This window comes from Callospermophilus lateralis, chromosome 13, assembly GCF_048772815.1.
Source record: "Callospermophilus lateralis isolate mCalLat2 chromosome 13, mCalLat2.hap1, whole genome shotgun sequence".
Classification (NCBI taxonomy): domain Eukaryota; kingdom Metazoa; phylum Chordata; class Mammalia; order Rodentia; family Sciuridae; genus Callospermophilus; species Callospermophilus lateralis.
In genome coordinates this window covers 25,008,426-25,014,652 of record NC_135317.1, presented here as the reverse complement: position 1 = coordinate 25,014,652, position 6,227 = coordinate 25,008,426, and the positions used below count along the sequence as shown (strand labels likewise).

The following is a 6,227-nucleotide window of genomic DNA, read 5'->3' as shown; positions in this document are numbered from 1 at the left end:
CGAGCGCGGTACCGCTTGAGCCACATCCCCAGCCCTGGCTTTGATTTTAATTCATGCATTTACTCATCAAATATTTACTTTAGCATTTTTCAGTAGGTCAGGCACTGTGCTAGGTGCAGGGCACGCGAGAGTAAAAAAAAAACAAAGGAGGATAACTCGTTCATTAAGTTGGCCAGTGTAGTAGCAATGCTGATTATCAATGAAAACCTATCCTTTCTATTAACAGCACCAAGGTCAAGACTGCATGTGGCTGCCCAGACAGTAGCTGAATTACCCTCTCTCAGAGGCAGGAGTGATGGATTCTCACTCACAAGAGGTGAGCAGAGGTGATGTGAGCCTGGGGCTTCCTGTGTGAGCTATGTGTTCACTTCTTTTGCCCCGAGCATGGATAGGGAAGCATCTTATGGTCCAGTTTGAACTGTGCAGTGGGAATTGAAAACTACAGGCTGCAGGCCAAAGCACACCCCTGCATTGTTCTTATAAATCAAGTGTGTGTGTGTGTCATTCAACTGCTTTTGGGCTGCAAAAGCTGAGTGATTGTTTTGAGGATGACCATATGACCTACAAAGCCAGAAAATACTATGTGACTGCTTAGACCAAGCATTTCCTAAATCCTGTCCCCAGAGGTAGGGGAGCAGCACCGGTAGAGCTGTGTGCGTGAATGACCGTGTGGAGCAGAGACTCCTCAGCAGGCTGAACCTGTCACCTTGGAATGACTGCACGAGGGAGAAATGAATCTCAATAACTTTCAAATTGATATTTTTAGGGGCTCTTGGTCACCCAAACAGAAGTCCACTGCTCTTTCTGGTGAGATGCTTCTATGGAGACAGTCCCATATTTGGAGATTGGTAAGGATCCTAGGAAACAAACCAAATTTGAATCCATTTGGATTCAAAATCTGTAATCCTTTAAAAGTAAAACAATTCAAAATTCTCATTTAGATAAGGATTATAACAAGGAGAAATTACTTGGGTAAGGTCAAGATTGGAACAAATCATTCCTTTATTTCATTCTATTCTATTTAAGAAAATAGCATAACTACATTATTTACCCCTTTTGTTTTGTATTCCATGGTCTGGTTTATAAAATAAACAGTTAAAAAATTACCTTAGTTTTAGTTCTTCCTCATTACTAATAATCTAATTTTTCTAGTCCTCTTAAAATTACCTTTTAAAGACAGTGTCAGCTCAAGTTCTTGGACATTATAAAAAATGAAAATATTAAAATGTAAAATCTGTATCATCAACACATTAATAATATAGGTAGAACACTAATAAATGGTTCTGAACATTTTGTGATCAATTTGTCAGTTGAATTTTCTTATACGTGTTGTTGTTGTTTAACTTATTGGATCTCACAGAATGAAACGTCAGCCTAATTTGGCACCCTGCTACTCTTTTGAGTATGTAGCTCTTTCCTAGATCTAACAAAAGACAAAAGATCACTTGTACATTCTTTCTGTGCCTCCTTGTTTTGTTGTTGTTGTTGTTTGTAGACAATCCTTTAGGTTTCTGTCAATTTCTATCTTACTTTTGTGATTTTTTTCCCAAGGGTGCAGGAGGGCTGCTGTCTCTGTCCATGCCCATTAGAAAAGACCTCTACTAGACCTCCTCTCCAGGTGAGAGTGTTGTTGGGCATGGTGAGGACACAGAAGCCAGGATTCAGGATTCACCCAGGATCTGGGAGGTGCTGCTAGGTGGGGTTTATGGGATCATTGATGAGAATACCGAAGAGTCACTGGGAGCCAGAAGCAAGAGGACCCAGAGAATGGAAGTTGGGTGAAGCTGCTGAAGCTTCCTGGTGAAGCTTCATTGTGAGTTAACAAGGAGTATTTAGGTAAGCAAAGCAAGAATGTGAGGTTTGTGGTGTTGAAATGTCAGGAACCAGAGACGATAAACATGATAGAAAAATAAAGAATTTCCAGACAGTTCAGGTTTGAGGACAGTAGACTAATAAGATGTGAGCGTTGAGAAAGCTATCCAGAAGCTGCCTTCTGAGGAAAATAAGAACCCCGTTTGCCCCTGTGTTTTTGGTCAACAGATCAGAAAACTTTCTCTAACTCACTGGATCTTACTGGACCTCCTTTCTGAGGTCCTTGCAGTTCCTGCATGTGCAAGTCTGGTAGACAGAAACACAAGTAACAGGCCAGGGAGAAAGCATTCCTTCATCTCCAGGCTTAGAGGAAGGAGGAGCAGGATTCAAACAGCAAAAGCCCACAGTGATTTGTCTGTTTTCAAGACAAAGTTCTAGATGTTATTCCCAATGTCCTACTGTCACCATTAGGTGGAGGACACCCAGCTTCAATCACCTTGTCTAGTTTAGTCCTCAGGGATTGAGGCAGGACCAGAGGAAGTCACATTTGGCAGGCAAATAGATGGGAGAATATGGAAACCAGTTGTTTTACGGTGAGTTAAAGATGGAACCAGAAGATCCAAGATGGTGGGCTAGAGGGAGGCTACATTCTGTGTCACTCTGGGAGTGGCGATACTGTTTCTGTGCAAGTGATCACGGGCACTGTGCCCGCGCAGGTCTCCAGGCCTCAGCTCCCAGCAGGATCCCTGGCTGCCCACCTGCACAGGAATCCCAGCTACCACTCCCACGCAGGACACCCAGCCACTGCCTCCATGCAGGACCTCTGGCTGCCACTTCCATGCGAACCCCCATCTACCAATGCGGGGTTCCCAGGGGTCACCTCCATCTTGGGACACAGCAACCACTGCCATAGTCCACTATACACAGTAACCGACACCTGGGGACACTGCACAGGGTCTGGAGACAGCCACCAGCCACAATACTGCACGCTGCCTACTCTACCACCCAGCCTGCCTGGGTGCGACCCAGCACCCCCTAACAGAAAGTAGCCACCTCCATCTTGGGATGTCTTTGTCAACATCTTTAGTTGGGGCAACTCCCAGCTTGGTACACCAGCCAGGGCTTAGAGGCAATATCAAGGTACTTATAGTCCCCACTCCCTGCCACTCCTCCACAGCTACTAACCCAGCAAGCAAAGCCTGGCCCTGAACTACCTAATACAAAACAGCTCTCCACGACCTGTGCGCAGCCCCCAGAACATAGCCCACAAGACCTCCAGAGAAAGAGGTTCCTGATTGGGAAGTAGAAAGGGAGAAGGTGAGTGAGATACAGTTTAGAGACGAAATTAGAGACCAGGAATCGTGAGGTCTACAGGCAATATAAGGAGATAAGACCAGGCATCCACATCACATGATCGGGCTCCAAAGGAGATCCTTGGCATGCAGGTACCCATTAGGGACAGGCAAGTGCCATACCCCACCTCAGGAGCCCCGCCTCCAAGACCAACCCTTGCACCCTCATAATCTTCACCATCCAGAGGGTGGAGATGCCAGCAAACACCAGACAGCGACACCTATTGGATGAGAAGGGAAGCAGGAAAGATCACCAACAAAAACAATCCTTATATCTTCCTTTGAGATTTTTTTTCTTTTCTTCCTCTTTTCTCTCTCTCTTCTCCCGCCCTCACACCCCCAATGTTTGTGAAACTGAGTACTTTTCATGAATTAGGATACTGAGGACTGGGATGTCTGAATAGTATATTCTAGTTGTGTTGTATATTCTTTTATCTCCTATTGTTACATTTTTTTTTAATTTTTCTTACTATTTATGTTTGGTTTTTGTACTTTCTCTATTGTCTTCCCACTTACTTGTCTCCCCAAAATAACTTTCTCTCTCTTCTTCTGCTACTAACCAACTTCTTTAGATTGCTATTTCATGCATTCTAAGATCTAATAACTCTATATTCTCACCTCCTACCCCCTTTAACATCTCATCCTACACCTCACCTCTGATTCTTTGTCCATCATCAGAAACTATAGACCCTTTTGCGAACCCACTGTTTATATTGTAGATCATAATGGAACTCATCATTTCTGTATATTGTGACAACCGTAAACATCTTAGTAGAACCTATTTGGCTTAAGGCTATTATATATGGTTTGTATTGTATCTGCTAATATTGTTCTCCCCCTTAAAGGAGAGTTATTAGGATCCTGCTGGGACACCATAAGCTTAGAGGGTAAAAACTGTGACACCCTGGGTCTGCAGTACTAAAATGGAAAACACACAGACAACACGAAAAAACAAGGGAAGGAAGTGCCCCAAACACCAAGATACATTATTAGAATCCAAGGCCAGCACAACGGGAGAAATTACAGAGAAGGAGTTCAGAATATACATAATTAAAATGTTCTGTGAATTAAAGCATGACATAAGAGAGCAATCTAGGAAGGAAAAGATCACTTCAATAAGAAGATAGAGGGCTTAACACCCGAGCAATACCTGCAACTGAGGATTCCTCCCGGGAGACTACAGCCTGTCCACATGGCTCAGGAGTTTGTGGACGGCAAAATCCAGCCAGGGAAGGTTGTTGTGTTCATTAAGCCCACCTGCCCCTTCTGCAGAAAGACCCAGGAGATCCTCAGTCAACTGCCTTTCAAACAAGGGCTTCTGGAATTTGTCGATATCACAGCCACCGGTGACACAAATGAGATACAAGATTATTTGCAACAGCTCACAGGCGCGAGAACGGTACCTCGGGTCTTTATTGGTAAAGATTGTATAGGTGGAGGCAGTGATCTAATAACTATGCAAGAGAATGGAGAACTGCTGACACGGCTGAAGCAGATTGGAGCTCTGAAGTAATTACAGTGGAGCAGACGGCCACACCAATGTCCTCCTACAGAGCTGGACGACAGCGCAGAAGATGACAGTATTTCCTGGTGGATGGGATTTTTTAGCACAAACGGCTTTTTCTTCATTTGCCTCTGTATTAAAAAGTGGACCAACTTGTCCCTAACCACAGGGCCAAGAAGGTTGATGGATCATCCCAGTTTTCTTCTAGATTGGTCCTTTGGGTTCCAGAAAACCATGACAAGTTCTGGTTTAGTATTCACTTATCCAAAAGATATATATTTTTTCTCTTTAGCTTGTGTTTCTTATTAACCATTCTGTGTGTGCCAGCATGCCTCTACCTCCAAGCCAGTGTTTCTCAACTATATCTATCCAGATGCTCCAAGGATGAATCTACAATTGGTTTCCTGCCATTTCCCATCAGCTGAAATTATTTTGCTGAACATGACTTTATGCAATTTGTATCATGAAATCCCTGGATATTTTGAGTGTGTTTTTTCAAACCTACCCCACCTCATCTAACCTTGAGGGTCACTGCTTAGAGCCATTGTTCTCACCTTGCCATCTCACAGATCTCATTGGAAACATTCCACAATTCTGAAAGGACAGGAGCACCCAATTTGAGAACCTGTGAGAAAAATTTGAGCACAGGGTTGGTCTTCACCAGGGTCATGTGGATAGAGGCAGCAGGGCAAGAGGCAAACATGTGGCAACACTTAGATAAGATGGTTCCAGATCACCCTGAACAGCTGTGTATCATTGAATTTAGATTCCAGCAAAATTAAAATATAAGATGTAAAACATTAGCATAGAAAACTTATATCCCAAATTTGTCCCAAGAAATCCCAAGAGTATGTCTGAAAGGAGCCAAATTTTGAGAAACACTGTCCTAAATAACACACACACATGCACACACAAGTTGGAAATTTAAGACTCCCTTACTGTGAAGTTTATCTCTAGAATTATAAGATTGTTAATTTCCTTCTGTGGTAACTAGTGGTAATGGTTAATTTCTTTTCTAATAAAGATGTACATACAGCTAAAAAAAAATAAGAAGAAGAAGATAGAGGTTCTGGAGAAAAAAACCCCCAGAAATCCTTGAAATGAAAGAAACAATAAACCAAATTAAAAACTCAGTAAAAAGCACCACTGACAGATTAGATCACTTGGAATACAGGACCTCAGATAATGAAGACAAAATATATAATCTTGAAAAGAATGTTGACCACATAGTGAAAGTGGTAAGAAACCATGAGCAGGACATTCAAGAATTATGGAATAACATAGAAAGACCAAATTTGAGAATTATTGGGATGCAGGAAGGCATAGAGTTTCAAACCAAAGGAATGAAAAATCTGTTCAATGAAATAATATCAGAAAAATTTCCAAGCATGAAGAATGAGTTGGAAAATCAAATACAAGAAGAGAGAAATTGAAAGCATTCCCTCTAAAAACTGGAACAAGACAGGCATGTCCTCTTTCACCACTTCTATTTAACATAGTTCTTGAAACTCTAGCCAGAGCAATTAGATAGTCAAAAGAAATTAAAGGGATACAGACAG

At 42.4% G+C, this 6,227-nt stretch overlaps 1 pseudogene; it reads left to right on the top strand.

The window, feature by feature from the left end:
• The first annotated feature begins 4,311 nt into the window (after nt 1–4,311).
• Nucleotides 4,312–5,709, top strand: LOC143379213 (glutaredoxin-1 pseudogene; annotated as a pseudogene).
• Nucleotides 5,710–6,227: the final 518 nt, after the last annotated feature.